Raw genomic sequence first — 27,498 nt, 5'->3', positions numbered from 1 at the left:
CGTGTTTCGTTAAGGAGTAAATCTTAAGTCCATTAGTTGAAGAATTTACGATGGATATTCAATTTAAATATATGTTTAAAGCGGTTAAATAAAATTATGAAAATATCGTTAGTGTATGTTTTTTGTCCCTATAACGCACAACATAGATGCTAAGGATGAGGTTTTTTTTTAATTAGTTCACAGTCTAGGTTTGGACAGTCCTATTGAGACAATTTTAATGAGTTCACAACCATATATCTGAGTGTTCTTATTAAGATAAATTTAATAATTTATTGAATTTATAAGATGAGCCACTAAATTTTTTTTCTTAATGAATTCATATCTAATGATTTAGACGATTCTATTAAGATAGGCTTCAAATTCACTATTTTTTTAAAATATGAGATCAAAATTATTAATTTTTTTAATAATTTCGTGATCTTGATTCTGATGATCTATATTGATTTAGACTTGATAAAATCATTTTATAAAAATAAAAAAAAGTCACATTCTATAAAAGTTTTTTTAATTATTACTATTTTGAGATATGTTGATTAAATTATTGCTTTCTCATAGAACTGATTTGAAGAAGAAATTAACTGTTATGAGTTTATCTTTATTTTAAAAAAATAAAATTTTAATTTATTCAGTTATTAAAGAAGAAATTAATTTAATTATATATTTTTAGATATAGAAGAATACAGAAAATACAATGAAAAAAAAATGAAGAAGGTGATTTTAACCATTCTCTCATTTGTAGACATTTATGGACTTTGTTGGTCAAATAATTCAGGTTAGATTTTTTTTTTTGAAAAATTAAAGGTATTTGAGAATTATTCTAGGATCTAGATTATTTACTATAGTGAACTTTAAACTCATCTTAAGAGAATGAAGAATTTATATAATTTTCTTTCAATTCATATAACGAATTCTATTTTTAAAATATATTTTGAGACTCGTTATTCTTTTATAACGAGTTTCACGTGTACTATAACAAATAATATGATCTTAAAATAAATTTCAAATACATATATTTTTTTAAAAGAAAATTTCCTGACCCACAATATTTTTAAATTTTATTGACATTCATGGGCTCTATCTTTCCTATAAAAAAACTATTTTATTTTTATTTTATATGCCATAAACATTAAACATCCGCTTCTTCAAAAATATTAAGAATTTCCAGGCGTTAAATTAAACCTGAAATGTTGACGTAAAGAGTTTCCTTTTTTTCTTTTTTAGTGAAAGAGTTTATTTTATCACAAAATAATAAATATTTATTTGAATAAAATACAAAATGGTCCATCGACTATAATGATTTGTTTTATTGGATCTTCTGGCTATTAAAAGTTATAAATAGTTTATCGATTATAGGGTATTACTTTGTTAAGTATCTCAACTATTAAAAATTACACAATAATTATCAGCTCAATTTTTTCATTAAAAAATTAATGATCGTCTGAGTAAAACATGATAATCGTTTGAGATTATAAAATTAAATTTTATATATTTCACTCAACATATTAATATCGATGATCGTTAAGAGAAAACAAGTCTATAATAATGAATAAATTGAGTAATTATTTTATATTTTTAATATTTGAAAGATGCAAATAAAATATTTTCGACGCAATAAAGTAATATTTTATAATATTCTATAATCGATAAGTCATTTTATATAAAACTCTAACCTATTTATTTTTAAATTTATCTTTTATATTCTATTTTTTTACTTTTATCACGGCGTTTATTCCGCACTAGCAATTTTATCAACAATAAATATAATCGAACCTTTAGGAAAAAAGAAGTATCAAAGAATGGTGTCGAGATATTCGTTGAATAACAGTCAGTAGCAGAGAGATTAGATTTTGCAATCATGAACTAAATAATATTTATTTAGCAAATAATTAAGGACCTAATTGATTTCATTTTTTTTTGATCAAAACAAAATTATATAATTTAAGTTCGAGTTCGAGCGAGCAGCACGTCCATGTAAGGTGTGGGACTCTTGGTCCCTGCTACCGCCGCTGCGGTGGTGGCTTTAATCTCATCTACTTCCATTTTCCTCCCTGCTGTGGGTAATGAGGGACTTGCCCGTCCCCCTCCCTGCCTTCGATCAATCTATCTTGCGCTCCGCACGAAGTTTCTCGAGTCTAATTCCGTTCATCTGCTGCATCTTGAAAACCTTTACCACGTTTGTTAATCCCCTATCATAAACATCAGGCTCCCACATATCCCTAACCATACCCATTTTTTGCCCTGCATATATAAAAACCATCATCAATGATTCTTTGTTCATTCTTCTTTCATATACAAATGTAATTAATTAGAGTTCCATTCACAATGCTAGATCAGCTAGGCATCATAACCTCATCCACAATTTATAACATCAATGAATCCTCAACAGTATCGATATTACGCCCGCAATTTAATAGGATGTGTCTAAATACAACCGGTTAAAATCAACAGTAACAAAAAAAACTTAACAAGATCGTAATTTTTTAGAATAAATTGAGTAACATTTTAGGTTAAAAAAATATTATGTTTTCTACAACAATTTAGGTAAATTGCATAACTATTCCGGTTGCAACCTAAAAAGTTATCATCAAGACATCCTGAATATAACCGAAATTATTATCACTATAACTTTTAAATAACATATAACATTTTAAGTTAAAACTAATCACACTAACATTTTGTTGTAATCAAAATGTTACTAATTGTACAACATTTTAGGTTCATTGGGTACTATTTTAGGTCAGAACCAGCCTAGGCCGCATAGCAAAAGTACCACAATTTAATGCTTACTATGGTTTTCATATGTGTGAAATGACCATCCAGCTCAGTTGGTAGAGCACAAGGTTCTTAACCTTGAGGTAATCCCGGAGGGCATTTAATAATTCGGAGGTCTCTTACGGAAGCTGCTCTCAACCTGGTGTTGGAGGTAGTCTACTATCTTACTTCATCCTTACCCCATATATATGAGAAAAAGAGACAGCCATTTTATGGTTTTCATATGTGTAATTGGGATTACCAGTAATTGTAAACCATGATGAACAACTCCAGATTGTTCACGGCCGTTGAGAATAGCTCCCACCATGAACAACACACTCCCAATCAAAAAGGGAATATGGACACACTGTTGCAGGATTTGAACATGTGCATTGGCTTGCTCGTAGATCTGACACGAGTTATGAACCGAACCAACAACCCATAAAACCTGACCAGCTATAAGCATTCCCAGAGCATGCCTCTCCAGCTTAAAAAACCCATACCCTTTCTCGGCCTACAACAAAAACAAACTCAACCAATCAAAATCAAAGATTTAAATTACGGTTGCGATCGCGTTTTCGATTGCATTTATTAAGATTGACAACATAATAGATACTATTACATCAGTCATTACTGATATCACCATCATACCATAACTATTTTAAATCCCTAATCAAAACAAATTGTAGGAAAAGCAGTGGAAACCTACCTGAACGAAGAGGAAGAGGATTTCCAGAAAGAAAAGCAGTGAACCCAAGATTTGAACCAACGGGACGGAGAACTCGACGAGAGCCAGCTGCGGATCGAAGCCCATCAACGCGAACCTGTAATCGATGCCGGCGAGATGTGCCAAGAGATCGTGAATGTTAACCAAGATTATAAGACCCAATGCTATGAGCATTAGAACTCGGCTGCGAAACCGCAAATCAACACGATTGTTGAGAACAAATACAGACCCGCATTCATGTACTCCGCCCTGCTCCGACCCAGCCGTGGACCGTACATTCGACTTTCTCTTGCTGACGCTAGTTTCAACATGATTCCTAAATGAACCGATTCGACTTCTTTTCTTTTCTTTTTTCACTCAGAAAATGTAAATCAAAATTCTACAAATCCATGATTAAAATGAGGTTTGGAGAAGTGGTCGAAGAGTACGAGAGAGAAGGGGACGTGGCTGAGTGTGTACGAGTCCTCACGCATGAAACCTTGTCTGAAAGGACAGAGAGAAAGTGGAGTTATTTCGTTAAATGGTGCGTTTCAATTGCGTTTTTGTCTTCCCCTTACGAATCCGATAGTTGAGGATAAAAAAAATAAAAGGAATATAAAATGAATATTATACTAATTATCTCTTAATATATAACAAATAATAATAATAATATATAATATTTTTGGATCAATGGTTTTTTTACTCTGAATCTGTCTGCTCTTAATACTATTATTGATGTTATGTTTTTTCTTAAAAAAATCCAAATCGCGTGACTAAACTGATTTCGTGAATGATAAATTATGAAATTTTCCATTTTAGTAACCGTAAATTCAATTTTTGATGACATGACTTCAAATTCTTTTTACAAAATCACATGAACTGTTTACTGAAGTTAAAAAAAATAAAAACTTGGCCTTTGAAAGTGGGAGTTAAAAACTGTTTCAAAGGCTATAAAGGGTAGTTGAAATCACCAAAACTCAGCCTCTTCTCTCGCGTCACCTAGTTTTATTAACACAAATCTGGGAATTACTCCAAACAAAAATAGATGGCAATGGCAGTTTCATGGATTACTTTGGGGGTTTTCGCCATTGTTTGCTCCTTGGCTCACTCACAATCCTCGTCTCCGTCTCCGCCGCAAACCAGCTACGGTAATTGCTAACCATGCATTTTTCATCACTTTTGTAACGGATGATTTATCTTCGAGTTTTGGAAGATAACATTATCGAAAGAGACAGTCACGAACTTATAATATAAACTTTATTTTTTTAGCATTTCATGATTTCTTGGGTTTTCCTTATATTTAACATAAAACACTTGGTGAAAGAATGAAAAATGCAGGCATAGCAATTGATCAATGGATTGGATATTTTCTAATGTTGGTAGCTTTGGTGCTCACTTACCTAATTCACTGAAACCACTCGCGTTCGTTAGTAAATGCTTTTATGGTTTAATTTGGATTTCTTGTTGATGGGGCCTCTGCAGCGGCCGTCGGAATAGAACACAACAGCCGGCCGCCTTTCTCGGAGAGCATTTTTAATTCAACGGCAAACGGCGTGCGTGCATGCATGCGCCATGCAGTGTAGAGTTAGACAGAAGTTGGTTGTTTTGTCTGTTGATAATATTTGGAGCATTCATTTAAAATCTTGATATATTTAAATAATTATTATTTAGTACACCTAAAATAATTGTACAAGCAATATTAACATCGCATTTGATTGAAATATGTTTCTTATCAGATTAATAAATTGATTATTGACTTCAACAAAAAAAAATATAGCTCCAGATTATTTATTAATGATCTATTTTCAGAAATTGTTATTATTATTTTTACATCATTTTTATTGTCAGATGAATAAGATATTAAGCAGCATTTGTAATTCAACGGTTAGGATAATTGTCTTTCAAGCATCTAATATCCTAAATTTTGTATAGTGACTAAAATATAAGTTTTGAAAGTTTAGTGGTTAAAGTATAAACTTTGAAAAATTTAGAGACTAAATTGTAATTTTTAAAAGTTATATATTTTAGCCGGTAAATGAACAATTTATATTAAATCATAGATTTTAGTGGGAATCAAATTATCAGTACGAGATTTGTGTTAAAAACTATAAAGCGGTAAAGTTCGGTATTGAAATCGGATATCCGGATCGAACCGGAATTTTACAAAAATTTGAAGGATGTTAGAAAATGGTTGGAAATATTATTTTTATATTTTAGATCAGAGAAATTTGGCTCAGAACAGTGCAAAATTTCAGATTTGATCGAAACAGTGGAATTTTAGTGACTAAAATGCAATTTTCAAAACTTGCATGGCCAAAGTGAAAAGTCAAAGCCTAGTTGATTCATCTTTGACCAAGGAATATTTTAATGGAAGATAATACAATGACATTTGGTAATTTTGAAGATTTATTAAGGGTATTTTTGAGATTTTTCATTAATTGAATATTATATTTAATTAATTAGAAAATGACATATGTTTTATCTTTTAAATACTAGAATAATCATGAAAAAATTAAACCATTTTCAGCTTCTTTCTTCACCAAGGCCGAACCTCCCAAGCAAAAATAGGTCAGATTTTCATTTTGATTTTTCAAGTTATATGATTAGTTTTTGGATTAAGCTATTATATAGATAATTAATCTACATGAAATTCTCTATCAATTGATATAAATATTTCATGGTGAAGATGATTGTGTGATGAGATTTGATGATTAAGGAGGGTTTAGTGATCTTGAAGAACTGATGAAGGATTTTTATGTTTTTTATGTTAGTGATTATTTCTAAAGCATGTATAATGATTAGAACTAATTGTACATATGTATATAAGATTTAGGCATGTTAGGGTTTATGGAGAATCATGGAATTTTGATTCAATTTGATGTTGTGATGATTGAAAATACATGAATTTATTCATAGGAGGTTGAATTCATGCTTGAAATTGTATAAAAAGTTCCCCCTAGGTGAGATAAAGTATTCGGCCATAGGGAAGAAAATTGGGGAAAATGTTGAAAAATTTCATATGGATTAGAAATGATATTAGAAGTATTCCATGTGATTTGGAGAATGGTTTGGATCAATTTGGAACCTTGGAAGTGAAAAAAGACTAGTTTACAAGTTCTTGGAATTATGGGATATTATTATAAGAATGTAATATTTGAGGGATTCAATGTTGATTTTGATATTTGTAATGTTGGAAATTAAGTTGGAAAGTTGTTTGGAACCAAATTGCAAATTTGGTAAAATTTGAGGTGGAATTTTGAAAGGTCCCAAAACCTTGGGGACTTGTTTGCAAGTTATTAAAGGTAGATATATTATTTTGGGTAAATTATTGAATGCTGGAAAATTTATTAGTATGCTGAATTTTGAATTAAATATTGAGTTGAGGTTGAATTACAAATTTATAAAGTTAGGTGATTGAAAATTGAAAGTTAGGAAAGTTTGAGTTGAAATTATAAATGTTTGGAATGTTGAAGTATTAATTTGAAAATTTTATTAAAGTGCTGAAATTTCGGTAATTAATGTGCAATGATCTTAATGGTGAATGACCATTATGAATTAAATGGAAAGGTTGAGGTGAATTCTAAAAAACATCATAATTTGTGGGTTATTTGTGTAAATTAGCAAAATACAAAGGGCTAAGGATGAAAATAAATATTCATGGATTTGTATGAGTATTTTGAGAAGTTAAAAATTATAATGGAGATATGATTTAGTTTAATATCGTTTTAATCCCGATTTTTATTTTATAAAATTTTTAATGTTCAAATCAATTTATGTTAGTACGATAATAATATATAGTTTGAACACTTTATGTTATTATTTGGTATTGTCAGACCACAATAAATATAACAATCTGAACGATTCATAAGGAAAAAACATGTGATTAGGAATATCATGTAAAGGGTACTATAGTGAGGCAAAAGTGAGAGCAATTATTTATTTAATTATTTCAATCGAAGACACTTGCGATAAGTCAACCTCATTTCAATTTACAAAATGATTTATAAAGTTTATAAAAAATATTTTTATAATATTTTTATATCAAATTTATGAACGATTTAGGTATGAATTGTCCAAGCATGATATTTTGATAATAGATTTATTTATGATACATGAGCCCATTGTATGTGTAATGAGAATTTTTTGTACACTTGACATGTCATTAGTTGAGTACTTATCAGTTATCAGCTTTGGTACATTCGTGTACCAATAACAACAACAACAACAAAACCCTATTCTCATATGCAATGGGGTTAAGGGGAGGTAGGGTTGTAGGCTACCCCCAACGCCAGGTTGAGAGCAGCTTCCGTGGGAGACCTCTGGCAGTAAGAAAAGTAAAAATAAAGATAAAATACAATGCATGTATAGATAAATCAATAAATACATAGTTGATGGCAGTTTCCCTTCCAATTAATTCCTGCATAAAAATCTATGCTTATAGACAGAAACATAAGTCCCAGTTAAATTTAAATAGAGGAAACATGAAGAGAAGAAAACACAGAAGTCATTAATAGCAAGCTACTAGAAGGAATAAAATCAAATGGGTTAAAACCCAAACTAAGGCAACCCTACTCCGCTACCCTAGTTCTAAGCCTTCATAAATTCCAATGACAGAAACGTATAAACAGTGTAATTCATGGAAAATACAACAAAGGCATAAAAAGAAGACAGAGATGCTACACCCTATGGCTGTGACCCACACTACTCGGCTACCCTGGTCTTAAGTCTCCATACTTTCCTATCAGAGGTCATGTCCTCGCTAAGGGCTAAATACTTCAAATCAGATCTCACGTAGTCTACCCACTTCCTCCTTGGTCGTCCTCTCTTTCTGGCACCGTCGACTGTAATCGACTCTACCCTCCTGACCGCATCCGACGGTTGTCGCCTAAGGACGTGCCCAAACCACTGCAGTCTTCCCTCCCTCAATTTTTCGGATACAGGCACCACCCTTAAGGACATCCTAATTGCAGAGTTTGGTGTCATGTCCCACAGTGTCCTACCACATGCCCATCAAAGTATTCTCATTTCTGCAGCCTCCATCATTCTTACGTGATCCTTCTTGATTGCCCAACATTTTGATCCATATAGCAGTGATGGTCTTATTGTCATTCTATAAAATTTTCCCTTAAGTTTTAGAGGCATCTTCTTGTCACATAAAACTCCAGTTGCAGCCCTCCACTTTAGCCAACCCGCCTTTATACGGTGTGTAACGTCATCATCTACACCCCTATCTTTATGTATCATAGACCCTAGGTACTTGAAACAATCCTTTGAGGGGAGAACGTGTCCTTCGATGCATACTTCTACATCTTCATCGTTTTGGTTCCCACTGAAGTTTGAACATAAATACTCTGTCTTTTCAATATTGATCCTTAGACCTTTTTCTTCCAGAGCAGTCTTCCAGGTAGCCAGTCTACTATTCAGTTCAGTTTTTGTTTCAGCAAGTAGGACAATGTCGTCAGCGAAAAGCATACACCATGGAACACTGTCTGGTGTCACACAATAGATGTCATCCATAATCAAGGTGAAGATATAAGGGCTAAGAGTCGACCCCTGGTGGAGTCCGATTTCCACTAGGAATGCCTCGGTGTCGCCAACTGTAGTCCTGTCGTATGTAGTGGATCTACAGTACATATCACGAATTGCCCGGATATAAGCATTTGGGATCCGTCTCTTTTCCAAGGTCTTCCAGATCGTATCGCGGGGAACGCTATCATACGCTTTCTCAAGGTCAATGAACGTCATGTGAAGATCTCTATTTTCCCCCTATATTTCTCCAATGTTATCAGTTATTATATTATCTTTGGTACATTCATGTACCAATGTCAAGTACCGTTGGTGTTCAGATTAGGATTGCACTGAAATGCGTCATATCTTAGTATCAGTTATGATTTGCACCGTGTTGTGCATAGTGCGCACCTTACTCACATATTTTATGGTCTCATAAATATTCATTGGGTTATGAAAATGCATATGAAAGTTGTGAATGATTTTCAGTTGACAAAAAGCATGATATGATTATTTTATCAGATATTGTTTATAAGAATTTTCATGAGTTGATGACTTAAAAGAAATTTTAGGTCTCAGTAAAGAAATCGACTTGGATAAGTTGGTTTTCTAGTTTAATGTTTTAATTCGAATTATTTTATTTATGTTCATGATATTTTCATATTTTTCTCACCTTAGATTACTATTGCCTCACTAAGTTATACTTAGCGCATGATGATTTTCATACGTAGGTTCTAATAAGGATAAATACGAACAATAAGGAGCCACCGGAGCATCTTTTTGGAAAGACATACCTATCATCAATATCAGTAAGACAGACTATGATGTTACTTTTGACTTTTAGTGACATGTGTAATTATGTCAGTAGTTTATTTTAAATACTAATTTTTAGGAGTCAAACTAAATATTAACTTTTTTGTTAATGTTGTCACATTATAATTTAAACGGGATGCTTGTAAAGTTACTGTTTGGTTACAAATTGAAAACGTTAGTGATCATTACGTTACTTTTGAAACTTTAATTGAAAAAATAAAAATCTACTCAAATATTAATGATCATATAGTTTATCCTTAATTATATATGATAAGACCAATTTACAAACTAATGAATGGGGCCATGTGTATAAATATCCGGACACCATGCTTTATTTCCTTTCCTATCTTTTTAATTCCAACAAAGGGAATAAAAAAAAAAGTTTGAATGTTTGGATATTCACCTTTAATATTGAATCTATCAACTAGAATAGATAGTTAAGAGAACTATTATTTTTCTTAGAAATTTAAGTTTGAGCAGTTGCGTTTGTAAGGTGTATATGCGTTCAATAATTAAAAATATTTTGAATATATTACCTTATAATCACTCTATATATTAAGTCCAAAAAAAGAATTTATGATATGGATTGGTATAATAACAAAATTAGTCCCAACGTTTGTATAAATGATCAATTTGATTTTTTAACATTTTAGCCTCCAACGTTTGTATAAATATTTCAAAAAAATAATATGAAACAAAATGACCATTATACAAATATTAAGAACTAATTTTATCATTACGCCTATTCGGTTTACATCACTATATATATATTATGTTATGGATACAATATAACATCTTAATTAATAACTAAAATTATAGGATTGATAATCGAAATATATTTAAATTAAAAATATACAAAATTAAAATATAATATTTATATATAATAAATTTAAATTTAAAAATCAAAATTATAAAAACAATTATTAATTATTATATGAAGTATTAGGGGTGTTCAATTGATTAATTCGATCGATGAATGAATCGGATTTTTATTAACTAAATTAACCGATTTTTTTTAATCGTTAACCGAACTGAACTTCTTTTGAAAATATTAACCAAACCGAATTTTTTATAAATTTTTAGTTAGATTAATTTGAGCTTAATAGAGGTATTTTTTTATTTGTATTAAATTTTAATTAGGTCTTGATAATTTAACGAGTCTAATATGATTAAAAAATAATTTATTCTTAATTTCTAATAGGTTTTAGCTTAAAATATTTATTTAATATATATATAATATAATATATTTAATTCAATTAATATGATTAATTAACTGATTTCAAACCGAATTAACTATTAACCTAATACTAAAAAAATTAATTATTCCCCAAACCAAATTAATTTGGTGACCTACTTTTTAACTGAATTAATTCAATTGGATTAGTTAATTATGTTAAAATCGAAAAGTGTCGGAAAGTGGAGCTTTATTTAGCGATATTGACTAAGCTTTTAAGTTTGAACACATAATTAGGGTGTAAACAAGCCGAGCTCGAGTATTGCTAAACTCGACTTGAATTCGAAAACTTTAAATGTAAGCTCGACTTGACTCGAAAACTCGCGAGCTAAAAATTATCAAGCTCAGCTCAAACTCGAAAAATAATATTAAAATTCAACTCAAACTCGAAAAGATTCGAACTTAAAAAAAATTTTAAGAGTTCAATTGAAGCTTAATTTTGAGCTCGATTCAAGCTCGAGACCTAAGAGGGGGTTTGGAAATACTTTTCAACCAGAGCAATAGACGCGCCTCAACCTCATGAGCTGCGTCATTGCCCCCAGCGCAACGCTGCCTTAAACTTGCGTATCCTATCCTTTGATAATATCCCCCAGCGCAAAGCTGCCTTAAACCTACCGATGTAGGATACTGGGATTGTTTTCAATTTGGAATTCACAGGTCCTTGTTCCACTCGCTTCAAGTGCTCATCATTTCGAGCTCAATGTAAACTTGGAAACAAATGCTAAATATGCATTAATGGGATTAGTCAAAGAAATAAGCGCCGGTTATGTAATTACTCCTTAAATCAGCACTGATAGTTTCAAGGCAAATTACAAAGGTTCGGTTCATTCTTCAAGCAAACTTCCTCTTGAACAGTTTAAAGCAATCAACTCAAAGCCAATAATGTTGTGTATTTATTTCAGTTATAGTTCTTTATGATGCTGACAAGGCACCAAATGCTTTCCTTGCCAAATTGCTTACATTTAATCATGTTAACACTGTGGCTGTTAACTTTGCAGATTATGGAGGTACTTGTTCAGATTGCAAGGAAAGAGGAGTTTGACCTGTCCATGGATTTTGCTACCAAGATTGCTGCCAAATCAAAACAAAACTTGAGGAAAGCAATCATGGCTCTTGAAGCCTGCAAAGCACACAAGTAAGAACTTGAAGCAAATCTCCCTTCTTTTTCCAGTAAATTTATGAATGCAATCCATTTCCCCACCTTATAGGACTCTGCCAATGCAGCTATCCTTTTGCTGATGATCAACCAATCCCACTCGGATGGGAAGATGTTTTGATCGAACTTGCATCAGAAATCCTAGCTGATCCCTCACGTAAAAGGTAAGTTTGTTGTGGATTTTGTTCATATGGAAAAACAGAAGTGACATTCTGCATGATGTGATTCTATCAGATTGTTCATTACACAGGGAAAGCTTCAGAAGCTTCTTATGGATTTTGTTCATCCCAAACTGATACTCCAGGTGATGAATTTGAAACCTTTAGAATAATTCAACGAAAAAAGTAACCAAGAATCTCATTTTTTCTTTTGTTTTCCCAACATGCAGAAGCTTGTAGAACAGTTTCTTAAGCAAGTCGAAGCTGGTTTAAAAAGGGAACTCTATTAATGACACGCTTACTATGTAAGCAGGCTGCCGACAGGAAGTTTGGACCCACATGTTTAATATGTATATGCATGTTTAATAAATTTATAGTTTGGTATGTTATATTTTAATTTTTGTATTTCAATCACATTTGTTTAAATTTTCTTATTTGTTCTAAATGTTCAGGTGTCATTTATGTTATTTTCCATATTATTTTAGCTTAAACCGAATAGGATCAATTGCATATAAGACTCTGTAGTTTATGCACATTTGTATTTAAGTCATTGGTTTAATTCCAATTTTGTAAGTTTAATTTTACATTTACATGAATTTAATCATCATTCTAAAGTTAGTATATTTAGTTTATATTAGTCCTCACATTTAGTGTAACAGCCTCAATATCGGGTTAGTGACTAAATTATAAAATTTTAGAATTTGGTGACTAAAGCAAAATAATTGAAAAGTATTGTAATTTGGTATAGGGTTAAATTTGCAAGGAAAATAATTAATTTGGTTAGATATATATGGAGGCCATTTTATGAGAGGAAGCAAATATCCAAGCTTCCAGACATCTCTTCTCCTCCTTTTTTTTGTGCGATGAGCCAAGGCAAAGGTAAGAATTCTTACTAGTTGTTATTAGTTGAGATTTAAGTTTGGTTTTGCTCCTTAGATGCTAATTAAGCTTAAGGAAAGCTTAATTTTCTTTAAAACAACAAGATTATGGGAGTAGGAAGAATTAAAGATTTGGAGTTCTTGAATGAAATTTGAAATAAAGTTTATAATGAGAATTGGAAGTTGAATTTGACTTGTCACCAACTTGATTAAGGGATATGAAGGGTTAGAATCAGATTTAGAACATGTGGAATTTGAGTGAGATTCTTAAATTCTATGTGGATGAATGGATTTGAAGTTTAAGAGATATTGAATGAGTAGTAATTAGTTTAAATAGGTGTATAAGAGTTAAGAATATAAAAGGAGTGAAATATGAAAAGTGAGAGGATTAGGAAGGGATTTTCGTGCTCAAAGTATCATTTTTGGGCTGTGTGCATCGATGCACATTCAATGTGTTCCGATGCACTCTTAAATAAATGAACATCGAATGCCATTAGTGCATCGATGCATAAGGAGTGCATCGATGCACCCGCTTAAAATATAAACATCGAATGAGATTTGTGTACCGATGCACAGGTAGTGCATCGATGCACCCATTAAGGAATGCATCGATACACTGTAGAGTGCATCGATGCATACCTTCATTAAAAGGTAAAAATAGCTTTCTTTTTAGCCTAAGGAATGATAGTTTAGAATATATTAATTAGTATACTGATTAGTATCAATGTATTACTATGTAGATATAGAACGTAATTTCATTCCGGAACAAACAAAGGATTAGGATCAAGTCAAAATAAGCAAGGCCAAGGTGAGTGCATATCCTAGATGAAATGGAATTGAGACAAGACTTGCGATAAGTCTATCTCTTATCATTGAATTTATGTTTTATATTTATGCACATGCATACATATATTTGTGTTAACGTTATAGTGATTTTATGCATTTTTCATTCATGATTAACATGGTATTATATGAATGAATGCCATTATCAGAGAATTCTTCCAAATATGTGAAATAATGAAAATGATCATATGAAGTGACTTATGTGTTTACATGGACAGTGATGAAAGAGATATGAAATGAGAAATGTATTTATAATTAAGCCCATGTTATTTAATATGAGAGCTATATGTATAATTGGTATGCCAAGAGTCGAGGGATTATCAGTGGTCGGGACATATGGTTCTTCGGAACAACAAATATATTTAGTGTCCCTTGAGGGAATTATACGAGCTGTGGTGACAGCATAGTGCACAACCTCTATGTACTCACATACCTTTGTTCTCCATAATGTACTTGGGCAATTCAAAGATAAGTTAAAGTGGAATTAGCATAAGAATATATGTTTTATATGTGCATGTTACCGTCATATATGTTATAGTGAAATAAATGCATACAAATAAATATGTCATGATCAGATGGTAAGAATGCATGTTCATGAATGCATTGTTATATATATATATATATATATATTTATATTATGCCTCACTAAGTCTATGACTTAGCGTGTAAGTGATTTACACGTAGGTACCAAGAATCAAGAGGAGCAATAATAGAGACGACAATGACATCATCACTACTAAAAGATCATATCAAAAGTAATTGACAAAGTATGTATTTTGGTTGTGTATAGAGTGTTGGCATGTAATAAGTGGTTAATTACAAATGCTCTGATCGATTTTGTATTTTGTGGTATCTTTTATGTAAATTAATGTATTTGGTTTTAATAAAAGTTTAAAATTTCTTTGTTTTTCTTTAAGTGTCAAAGTTTGAAAAGTCAATGTGACACCTCAGACTCATATTCGGGTCGGATATGGGTTAAGGGTGTTACATTTAATGGTATCAGAGCTACGATTTAGTCGATTCTCACCATAAACCGAAGTCTAGAGTGTCCTATAAGGTATACATGTCAACAAAATAACGAAAACTTCTGATATGATATAATATTAAGTATGTTGTTTTGCTGATAGAACGATATGGGTATGTTTTTTATAGATGTCCGAACATGGTAGCTCTAGAAGTAAAGCGAGAGACGATAGGCCCGCTGAAAGTAACAATTCACCTGCCCTGTCCAGGCAGAGTGAAGATCATGCACCCTTTGGAGTGCATGTGAGTGATCAAAATGTGTTCTTCAGAACACTGGACGCGGTATTGGCGCATTTCCAACCTTCCGTTACTTCAACTCCGAGAATGAATATTGCAAAGGAGTTGAAGGGTTTAGGAGCACCAGAGTTTAGAGGTGAAGCCGAAGAGGGTCCTGTTACTGTGAACCTTTGGCTTAATGATGTAAAAATCATGCTTGAGGGACTTCATTGTTCTGATCCAGAGAAGCTGGATGGAATAGTCTCATTGCTTCGAGGGCAAGCAAGGATTTGGTGGACCAACGTTACATTAAGAATGCCCGGTGATCAAGTAACTTGGTCTTTGTTCTTAGAAGAGTTCAAGCATAAATATATCGGATATCAGTTCATCCGACATATGAAGCAAGAGTTCATGAATTTCAAGCAATGGAATCGTACAGTGTATGAGTACGAATGTGAATTTAACAAGTTGAGCCGTTTCGCTGCGGAATTAATTCCTACAGAGAATGGTGTTTGTGATTGGTTTGTTGAGGGATTGCGTCCTCGTCTGAAAGAGATGCTTATTGTGTTGAATTTATCTTTGTTTCAAGAAGTGGTGAACCGTGCTAAAGCTCTAGAAAGAGCTCAAAATGAGAGGTTCGGGGATTCCCGAGTTTAGACTTCAAAAAAAATCGGGTGTATCATCGAGTGTTGCACCATAAAAAAGGGGCAGAGATGTGAGTTCTCGACCCCAAGCGAGATCAGAGTTAGTTGCATCTTCTGCAAGGGGATCAAATCAGATGAGGGGTCGACAGACACAGTCAGTGGGATCTGGAGCTGGGAAATCTAACCCGAGCCAAGTCAGACAATGTCCACATTGTGGAAGGAACCATTCGGGGATATGTAGAATTATTTTTGAAGCATGTTTTAAATATGGGGACATCAGACATTTTTGTTCGAGATTGTCCCATGTTAGCGGGTGAATCTGCTCAGCCAGAGAGGTATGCCTCGGCTACACAGAGAGGAACAGGTAGAGGTAGAGGAAGAAGTCAGTCAAAATCCTCGACTCCATAAAAGATACGCTCCACAGCTCGGGTGTATAATCTCAAGACTAGCGAGGATAGAGATGACCCAGAAATAATAGCAGGTATATTTCAGTTGTATGACAAGAATGTGTTTGTATTAATTGATTCGAGGTTTACATATTCTTACATTTATAGTAACTTAGTGAAAGAATTGAATATTTCGTTAGAATCTACTAGCAGTGAGGTAATAGTGACTAATCCGTTAGGATGCAGTGCTCGAGTTAATATGGTATGTCGAGGGTGTCCTATACAGATTCAGAGAATTGAATTCCCTACTAGTATGATGGAATTACCTTTTGACGAATTCGAGGTAATACTGGAATGGACTGGTTATGTCGTTATTACGCTAATGTTGACTGTAGACTGAAAAGAGTGACGTTGAGAAGTTCAGAAGATATAGAAGTTATTGTATTTAGTGAATGATGGAATCCATTGGCTAATGTAATATCAGTGATATCGGTAAAGAAGTTATTGCTACAGGGATGTCAAGGGTTTATTGCAAGTGTGTTGGATGTGAGAGCAAAAGAGAAGGAGATTGAAGAAATTCCTATAGTCAGAGAGTTTTCTAACGTTTTTCCTGTAGAGTTACAGGGTTTGCCTCCAAACAGAGAGGTAGAATTTCAGATTGAGGTAATGTCGGGAACTGCACCTATTGCCATGTCACCATACAAAATGGCCCTAAAAGAGTTACAAGAATTAAAGATCCAATTACAAGCATTACTGGACAAAGGGTTTATCAGACCGAGTGTCTCACCATGGGGAGCTCCAGTTTTGTTCTTCAAAAAGAAGGATGGATCCATGCGTCTTTGCATTGATTATATGCAACTCAATAAAGTGACCATCAAGAATAAGTATCCCATCCCCCGAATTGATGATTTGTTTGATCAGTTAAAGGGCGTTTCAGTGTTTTCGAAGATTGATTTACGTTCTGGGTACCATCAATTGAAGATTCAAGATAAAGATATTCCAAAGACGGCATTCAGAATGAGGTATGGTCATTATGAATTTATCATGATGCCGTTTGGAGTTACGAATGCCCCTGCTGCTTTCATGGATCTCATGAACTGAATATTTCAACCTTATTTAGATCGATTCGTTGTGGTATTCATTGACGATATTTTAGTGTATTCGAAGTCGGAAGAAGAGCATAGTTCGCATTTGAAGATCGTTCTATAGACTTTAAGAGAAAAGAAGCTTTATGCCAAACTCTCCAAATGTGAATTATGGTTGAAGAAAGTGACATTTCTTGGACATATAATTTATGCAGAAGGGATTCGAGTAGATCCCCAAAAAATTAAAGCCATTTTAGAGTGGGAAGTTCCAAAGAATGTGTCAGAAGTCTGGAGTTTTCTGGGGTTAGCTGGTTATTACCAAAGGTTTGTTAAAAACTTTTCGATAATAGCATTACCCCTAACTAAATTATTGAGGAAATAGGTAAAATTTTCTTGGACTCCGGGGTGCCAAGAGAGTTTTGAAAAGTTAAAGAAGATTTTGATAGAACCTCCAGTCTTGGTTCAACCCGAGTCTGACAAGAACTTTGTAGTGTACAATGATGCGTCTCATAACGGAGTTTTAAATGTTCATATGTCATTTATGTTATTTTCCATATTATTTTAGCTTAAACCGAATAGGATCAATTGCATATAAGACCCTATAGTTTATGCGCATTTTGTATTTAAGTCATTGGTTTAATTCTAATTTTGTAAGTTTAATTTTACATTTACATGAATTTAATCATCATTCTAAAGTTAGTATATTTAGCTTATATTAGTCCTCACATTTAGGTTTCTCTTAATTTAGTCCCTGTTTAGGATTGTTGTCTTTAATTAGTTGTGTATATTTATTTTGCATGTTGATATGTTTATGTATAAGTACGTGAATGATTTATTTAGGAGTCACATACCATCATTTTGCATAATGTGTATGTTACCTTCATTTGCATAACTTAACCCCTATCACATAATTGGTTTAGGATTTAGGGTTTATGATTTATGGTGTAGGGTTTATAGTTTGGGTTTTGGAGTTTAGGGTTCATTGCAAATACATTAATTAATCGATTTGGTACCGATTTATGAGGTAAGTACAATATAGTATCTTGATTCTTGATATTAAATGCTCAAACCATTGATATTTATGATATTTGAACCCGAAATCTTAAAATATAACAACAATTTAAAAAATCAGTTATTAAAATTATTATCATTAGAAATATATTAAATATTTGTCATTAGATATATTTTTTTATTAATTTAAAATAAATATAAGAATATTTATTCAAAAATAATTTTTAACCATTTTCAATTTTTCTATTATTTGGGTGTTTTTCTTATTTTTTTATTTTTCTATGTTGTTAAGTACTTGTGCAGTAAAAATTTAAAACAGAAAGAAAAAAATCAACCAAACACGTGTAATCTAACATGTGTTTAATTAAATGAGCTTTTATTTTTCTTTTAGTAATATACAATGTAACAATTGGACTTGAGCTGATTAATTAAAAAAAATTAAAATTTGAGGGTAGTTGTATTATAGAATTTTTAACATATTTTTAAAATTTTATAATTATCAATAGTGTATTTTTAATATATTTTTAATAATGTAATTTTAAAAAATCTAAAATTATAATGAAACATTTTTTTCGAGCTGCTCACGAGCTTTTTGAGTCGAATATCGAGTAGCTTGTTTAGGCTCGTTAAGAACTCGAGTCGAGCTCGAGCTCGATTCGAGTCCATTCGATCCTAGTATTTATCGAGCCTTGATCGAGTCGATCTCGAATACAAGATATGTCTCGTCTCATTTACAACCCTACAACTATGAGCTTTTGCTGTTAACCCTATGATTTGCAGCTAAACACACTTTATTTGACTTGTTATTGGATAGAACATACGCATTATTAAAATTAAAAGAAAAAGTTGATTTAGATATCCAATTAGAGGACAAGAAAAGAACATGCTCCTTTTCCACGTCTAATTTTGTTTGTTAATCTTAGGTGGGACATGAAAAGCTTTGTGTTTTCGGTGCCAAAATGTCAAAGACCAAGTTGATAAAAATCTCCCACACCTTTTTTTTTTACATCTGTATGGTACGGGATCCATAAATATTTTTGAATATTTGTATAAATATATTAATGATATAAAATTTTCATACGGATAAATATAAGTATGCTTTTAGGATAAATATAATTAATAAAATAGATAATTAATAAAAAAATTAAATTTTAAGATAAATTCGAGTCTACTCTAAACTTGCTATAGATCTACCCCCTGTGTATTTAGTCAGCTGTTCCCATACTTGACGGGGATGATATGAAATTTTATTTTCAATCCAAGTTCCAAAAAGTTAAATCAACTTATTTGATCTTTACATTTTATTTTATATTATGTTATGTTGAACTTATAATTTATGTTGAGACACACACATCATGAAGATGTAATTACTCGATCCAAAGACTTCTAGAGAACATTTTTTATCACTAAAACTACTAAATGAATTCAATTCCCAAATATTTAAATCGAAACTAAATATGTTAAAGTATATCTGAACTAATGATTCATTAAACATCATAATGACAATTATATCCATTAAACTAATATTCAAATTTATTTACTAATTTAGATCTTAAAATATATAAAGATATTTATACAACAGTTGCAATATTTTTTACTTTAAAATCATAAAAAAGTTGCATTATATTTATGGTAATTATTTTTAAATATGAAGATAATTATAAGTTATTTTTATAAATTTAAAGTAATTATAAAATGATATTTATTTAAATACTATTTATTATTTGACAATAATTATTACAAAATTTAAGTTGAGTTTTATGTCGACTGGGCCTAAACGTGTGCATGGCAGTTGGTGTAATAATTTAATTAAGAATTTGCATTTTTTCCCCAAAACATATCGTTATTTTCATGATCTGAGTAACAGTGAAGCATACCGAGTTTCAGTTACCCAATAATTTCAGTAACAATATTCACTTTTATTAATTTTTAGGGAAAACGTAAATTTTAATTTTTGAATTTAATATTTTTTATCTTTTTAAATTTTCAATTTTAAATTTCAGTTTCTAAAATTTTCATTCATATAGTTCTCAAATTTGATAATCTTCTTCATTTTAGTTTGGTAATATGTTTTATAATTTTACACCGCATCATAAAAAATTAAATTTAAAAAAAATAAATTAAAGAATTAACTTAAGTAAATTTACTAAACTCAATACTAATTTTCCATTTGTACCTTTTAGTTCAATAGAAATATAATTTAAATAAATAACTTATGAAAATAATTTCATTAAAAAGTGTCTCGGATTCACACACGAGTGGCACCGACTCAGACTCAGTTGACCGGCCCGAACCGTAAATTGCGCCAGCTCATGTTGGGGCAAAAGGAATGCCACCGTGTGCATTAGAAAAATTCGCACGTGTTGCATAATACCTACTGAAACGTCACTAAAACACTCACTAAAATTACGAAAGGATGATTCAAGTGCTCAACAGTTCTGGATCGTTTTAATAGATCTTGACTTAAAATATTTGTATATATAAAAAATTCTCGTTAAAAAAATTATTAAAAAACTAGATACATAATATAAATTAATCTAGATTAATTAGAATTAATTTTTATTAACATGAAGTAAATATAAGATAATATATATTCAAAAATAACTCTTAATTATTTGATATTAAAAGCTCACATATCCGATATCCTTAATATTCGAATCTAAAATCTTAAAAAATAACAATAATTTTTTTATTACTAAAATTATTTAGTTCGTGCAGAATAATTAAAATTAAACTTTGAGAAACTATGACACAACCAAAGAAAAACATTCACTAAAATTATAAAAGTTAAATAAAAAATAGTTTTCCAGATCCCATTTGGCTATTTCTCCGTTAAAATTGTAGTACACTCTTCTACCCAGCAAAATCCCACTCAACCCTAGGAAATAAACATAAAAGGCATTACAACGTTAAAAACAGCTCGTTAGTCATCGTCCGTCAATCCAAAACTGCCGGCAAACATTTAACGACGGCAAACATTCGACACAGGTGGATCTAACAAGAATAAATCACCGATTTCTTCAAAATAATCGTCTCCTTGAGATGACGCCGACGGAAAGGAGTAGCTCTCAAACTCTCCGGACGTAACGAGGAAAATGTCATGGAGATGTTGGTCGAACACTTTACTGTCTGACAAATCGTTGAACTATAATCAAAGAGTGACAGTACAGGAACCTGATCATTGAAGAACTCATCGAGGAAAGGGAAATCGAGAGGCAAATGATATGCGGAATCACTGGATGCCGGCCGCTGCGGCGCTTTACTCTCTTCTTTTTGGATTTCATGAGCAGGTTTTTCGGGTTCGACTGATGTTTCTTCTTCACTCGATTGGGTTTGAAAGTTGAAGATTGACGTCGGAGATGAAAGATTGCGAGGTGAATCGTCTCCCGATTGGTACCCAGAAACCGAAGCCACGTCGATGTTTTCTGGTTTTCCGATGATTCTTCAGCTGGGGGACTAATGAAGTTGGTCAAAGCGTCGGGCCCTCGGAACTTGATCGCTGCATTGTCGTAAACCAAGGCAGCTTCTTCAGCAGTCTGGTAAGTACCCAACCACACCCGTACGCGCCGAGTGGGGTCGCGAATCTCCGCCGCCCATTTTCCCCACGGTCTTTGCCGTACACCCCTGAACTTCCTCCCGTTCCCGTTCGATGAAGAATGCTTGAGAGGCCTACGTTTGGGCTCCGTGACGTTAGCGGAAGCGGCAGTCCTCTTGCGGGTATTGCCGGGAAAGTTGGGTTTGGAAGCGGTGGACTCGATCCTGATCTCGTTGACGTAGCGTTTCACTCTCGGCCGGCGACAATAGAAATCGGCTTCGTCATCGGTGGAGGAGTCCGTTGCGTCAGGGTCCGTCACTGATACCCGAACGACTTTTGTGGGTGTAGAAGACTGTTGTTTACTGAACATTTTTGTGAGGGTTTTACGTTGGGGACATAGCAAATCTTGGTCCATTTTGAGGATGATGTTTTTCTAGTTTAGGTGGTCTCAGATTCTTTCGAATGGCATCAATGGAGAGTAAAGTGGGGGAAGATGAAGCTTAGATCAAAGACAAAAGGCTGAATCAGAAACCTGCAAAAAAGGTTTTCAAAGATTGAAAAGTTTATGTTTTGGGTATGTAAAAAGGGAAAGAGCGTTCAAAAACAACGAAGGGTAGGCTATGTGGTATTTAAAACAAAGTGTACGGAAAAAACAACAAAAGTGGGGGCAGACTGAAGTGTTCTTTTTTGAGGTAAAGTACACAAATGGTCCTTCTACCATAGAATTTTTCTTTTTTTTAATCTTTTGACTATTAAAAGTTACAAAATAATCTCTTAACTATCTTTTTTGAGTCTCCCGACTATTAAAAGTTATAAAATGATCACCCGATTATTGATATGTTCCAAACTCATCATTTTTTCGTTAAAAATTGACTACAATCTGAATTGAACGTTAATTTGTTGACCAATGTATAAAAAAATTTAATATCAGAATCTTAAACAACTATACAACTCAAATGGGTATGAGATCAAATTTTATCATATCTCAGTTAGTAGATTAACGTTCAACTCAGACGAACGTTAAATTTTTAAACGGAAAATGATAAGTTTGGAAAATATGAATAATTAAGTGATCGTTTTATAAATTTTAATAGTCAGACGACTCAATAATGTAACACTTTATAGTCGGGGACTATTTATGTACTTTACATTTTAAAAATAATTTGGGTGATTATGAGGGTTATCTGTTGGAATATTTTTTAATCATTGACAACATACGTATATCATGTAGATATAATCAATCAAATTTAAATCTCACTCTCTTTAACAGTTGAATTCACTTAATAAATTAACTCAATTTAATTTTTTATAAGATCCAACACCTAAAATTAATTTTTTTTTTTTGAATATATAATATCTTTATACAAAGATTTTTGTTTATATATAAACCATACATATAATCTATTTAATATTATTTATGAAGATTTTGAACTGTTAGTGGGTATCAGAAAATTTTCAATAATTTGAATAAATAAATATATTATATTTTAGGTATATGTCTTCTAATGATGGACGGATGCGTACGTCTAATCGGAAGTAGCGGTTGATCACACACCAAAGATACCGGTTAGATACAAGCCGTCGCATCACATGACTGAATCTGATTCGTACACGTGGAATTATGGGCTTAGTTAGTTAAAAGTGTAATTTCTGTTTTAACCGTCTCATTATATAAGAAAATGTTCAGATTTTATAGATTAATGAAATACTTGAAAAATAAATGCTCTAGGATACTCTGAAAATTTTAATTATTTAGTTGTTCGGGTAAACAACACATATCATCACTTAATTTTTTTCTCACTCCTATTTTAGTCATTCAATTTTAGATTTTTTCAATGAACTTTATACATTAATTTTTTTAATATCTTCTTCTTTAATTAGGGATGAAATTGGAATGTTAAAAAATTCCAAGGACTAATTTAGAATGCATGTCGTAGTTTGGGGATGGCATTGAAATGTTCAAAATATGAAGGACTAATTTAAAATGATAATCATAAGTTATGTATGAAATTAGAACATTTAAAAATTTAAAGACTAATTTAAAATAAAATATATAATTTAAAAATATATGATACAGTTAACTCTTATAATTATTGATGACTAGGAAAAGGCATGGGTTGAGTTTGGTTTTACAGCTTTCAAATTACTTTGCGGTTCAAAAGGTGAAAAACGCGCTCTTCCCATCCCACCCACCTGCGGCGCGTTTCCTTTGCCCATTGCTTATTTTGCAGCCTTTTTCTGTTTTCTCATTAGTTCTCACCTCTCTCTCGTCAACTATAGTAAAAAATAATATTAAAATTTGAATTGTCTTATAATTAGAAAATTAAAATTGAAATTGTCATCTTTAGGAGTAGACGTAATTCTGTTTATAATCTTAAATATTATTTTGATAAATTATAAATTAATTTATTTATTTTATATAACAAATTAAGAGAGAGGGTTTCAAATCATGGAATGTAATTAAAAGAATGATGTGTGAATTTATATAATTATAGGGATGATTATATTTTTAATTTTATAATTATAATTTATATTTTTAAATATGATGTATGATAACATTTTGACAATGAAGATTAATATTTTTGTATATACGGTGTTCGAATTTAGGATCTCAAAATAATAATAATTAAAAAAATATTAATCATTGAAATCATTTGATTCGTTCAAAAAAATATAAGCATTCCTCTCAAATCTTTCATGCTAAAATTTTGAATTAACCATAACTACTAATAGAATATAATTGAGAGGACATAACCCCGAACTTTTGGTAAAATGTTACAAGCCCCTATATTTTTTGAAAATGTTAATTTGTCCCTTTAAATCTTTTGAAAGACTTTATTAATCTCTCAAAACTTTTGGAAAATTCTATTTAGTTGTTTTAAAATCTTTGAAAATTTTGATTAGACCCTCCAAAAGTTTTATCAAACCCTTCAAATTTTCATCAAGTCTTCCGAAATCATTTTTTAATATATATTTATATGCTTTAATACATAAAAATTAAATAAAATATACACATAATTTGTTTCAATACGTACGTTCTCTCTTTATTTTATTTCAATGAACCAGATATGTTATGTATATATGTTGGTCCCCTCAAAATTTGAAATCAAGATCTTTCACTGATTATAATTTAACCGATGATAATACACTATTTTCAATAAATAAAATATCATCGACATACAAGATTAAAATAAATAATTTAACCGAAGCCACCTCAATCGTATTCACTCTTGACAAAGCTGCTCTGAGAAGAATTGATATCTGTTAATGCAATACCTCTTTATTTGTAAAAAAAAAAAACCATCTTAGTATCCTTAAAATTTAATGTGTAATGATGTAGTTTATCCTAAAGAAAGAAACGAAGATAGTGTCATGTTTGAAAAGGTTTTTGAACATAAGCTTCAAACTTAAGCAATAATCAAACATCCCATGCACTTGTTCTGGCAGTGGCCACTACTTTCTCATGTTTATATATCTATTTGTTTCATGAAAAGAAGGGGACAATAATCAATTAAGAAGAAATGGCCCACAGGTTGTTAAGAACTCATCATCACAGTGCGGGTTGTATAATGTATTTTTGTTCTATATGTATTGAGATGTTAAAATTATTTATTTTCACGGACAATAAAAATTTTAAATAGTATATTTTAATAAATAGTGGTAAAAAGAAATGTTATTCTCTCTAAAAGTCTTGAGTTCGAACAGTTACATATGGGTATGTAATCGTTATCAATTGGTTAAAAAAGTTCTAAACATATATTATCTTGTAAACATCTCAAACTATTTAAAGAAATAGTATTCAATTTGACTAGGGTTTTGCATTTTATATTAATTGAGATATTTTTAATGAAACAATTTTGTATTACGTTTTTTTTTTTGACATTATTTGATTGTTGTTGCTTGTTTGTACGACGTTAAGATTGGTGTTGCTTGTTACATGCAAAACTTGGAACACGTTATTATTATAATAGAAATGTGAAGGTCCCATGTCATGTGCCATTGGTAATTCATAATATCTGGTTGCATCATGCAAAGGTGGAGACATTAACTTGTCCTCAATGTCCCAAACTATTCATTCATTACTAAAACTCCACCATGTTGTTGCTTCCAACTTGCCATCCCATATTCTGGTCCCTCCCACATGCATAACTTGTCTAAAGAAGAAATCCATCCCAACCAATTGGCTTTTTTTTAATAGTTTCGGGTGATTGAAAGATAATATTTATTTATAATCTTTTTAATCATTGACAATGTATGCTCACCCTGCACATGCAACTGTTTAAACTCGGAAATTTTAAAAAAAAACAACACTCTTTCTAACCATTGTCGCTTAATATTTTTAACCATTTGTTGAATATACATAGTTAAGGCATTGTGCTTAGAAAAATGGAAATATCATACCATCATACATACATTCGAGGTGATTTTCGTGGTCTAGGTTTTATGTCAAGGCGAACAAAATGGTTAGAGACACAATACTTTGATGTGTAAGTCAGTAGCTGCAAGAGCGAAATGAGAAGAAAATTAGATAAAATAAGATTACAATAAGATTTTGAGATTAGTATTCACTTATACAATGTAAAACTCATTTGCTTTTACATAGATTTATAACAGTTGGATGAGTGAAAATAGATATGTAACCCCCTAGATTCAGCCTATGCATTACGACTAGGTCTAACGGATTACATTAAAATTTCTAAAATGTTTTCGATAATTTAAAACCATATTATAAACAACATTTAACAAAAAGGACGTATAGTTAATATCGATGAAAATTAAATGAGTAAATATAAAATTGTTAGTATTTAAGTAAAATAAAATACATCGCAGTAAAAATCATAAAAATAAGTATTTCAAAAGAAAGACACATGCCACTGTAAATAAAAGCAGTTCGGAAGATAGAAACATTACAACAAAATGCTCTGTAAAAATGTGTTGATCCTTCAAGTGTCTGGTTCGAGGTGCGTATCTAAAAGTATCTGAAGGGGAAAACAGTCTGAAAATAGTGAGCTAGGTGACTCAGTGTGTTCCAATGGTGCAAGTAAAATATAATAGATAAAACAATCAATGAGTGTTTCAGTAAGGTTTCTTAAAGGTCATCGATAAGTTGAATTTAAAACTCATAGTTACCCTCCTCCCGTACACCAAAATGCAGTTCCCCTAGAACTGCATCCATAAGCGCTACTTTATACCCATTGTGTATCGGAGCCATCCTAAGGGAGTACCTTGAGGCCTGAGAGCCTACCCAAGAAAGTTCTCGGGGCCTCAGAGCCTACCCACGGATCGCCTTAGGTTCGTAAGATATTACCAGCTTGATCAGAGCTGAACCTCCATAGATTAGTATCCTACCCAAAACAATATATCAATAAAACATTTCACATAGTAAGCATTAATTTCCATGAATCCGTAATCAGCATAATCATATTTTCAGTGTAAACAAGAAACCATATAATATATATCAAACAATCATAGTTCATAAACAGTAAATCAGTAAATCATATCATAGTTGTTTAAAGGTTTGCTAAATCAGTAAATTCAGAAAACACGTTTT

The 27,498-nt window shown here is 31.7% G+C and overlaps 3 pseudogenes; all 3 read right to left on the bottom strand.

The window, feature by feature from the left end:
• Positions 1 to 1,896: 1,896 nt before the first annotated feature.
• On the bottom strand, positions 1,897 to 3,928 carry LOC120192044 (annotated as a pseudogene).
• A 7,469-nt stretch (positions 3,929 to 11,397) lies between these two features.
• LOC120192179 lies at positions 11,398 to 11,563 on the bottom strand (annotated as a pseudogene).
• A 9,656-nt stretch (positions 11,564 to 21,219) lies between these two features.
• On the bottom strand, positions 21,220 to 22,503 carry LOC120191725 (annotated as a pseudogene).
• Positions 22,504 to 27,498: the final 4,995 nt, after the last annotated feature.

This window comes from Hibiscus syriacus, unplaced genomic scaffold, assembly GCF_006381635.1.
Source record: "Hibiscus syriacus cultivar Baekdansim isolate YM2019G1 unplaced genomic scaffold, ASM638163v2 tig00116971_pilon, whole genome shotgun sequence".
Classification (NCBI taxonomy): domain Eukaryota; kingdom Viridiplantae; phylum Streptophyta; class Magnoliopsida; order Malvales; family Malvaceae; genus Hibiscus; species Hibiscus syriacus.
This window is presented reverse-complemented; position numbering and strand designations above follow the sequence as displayed.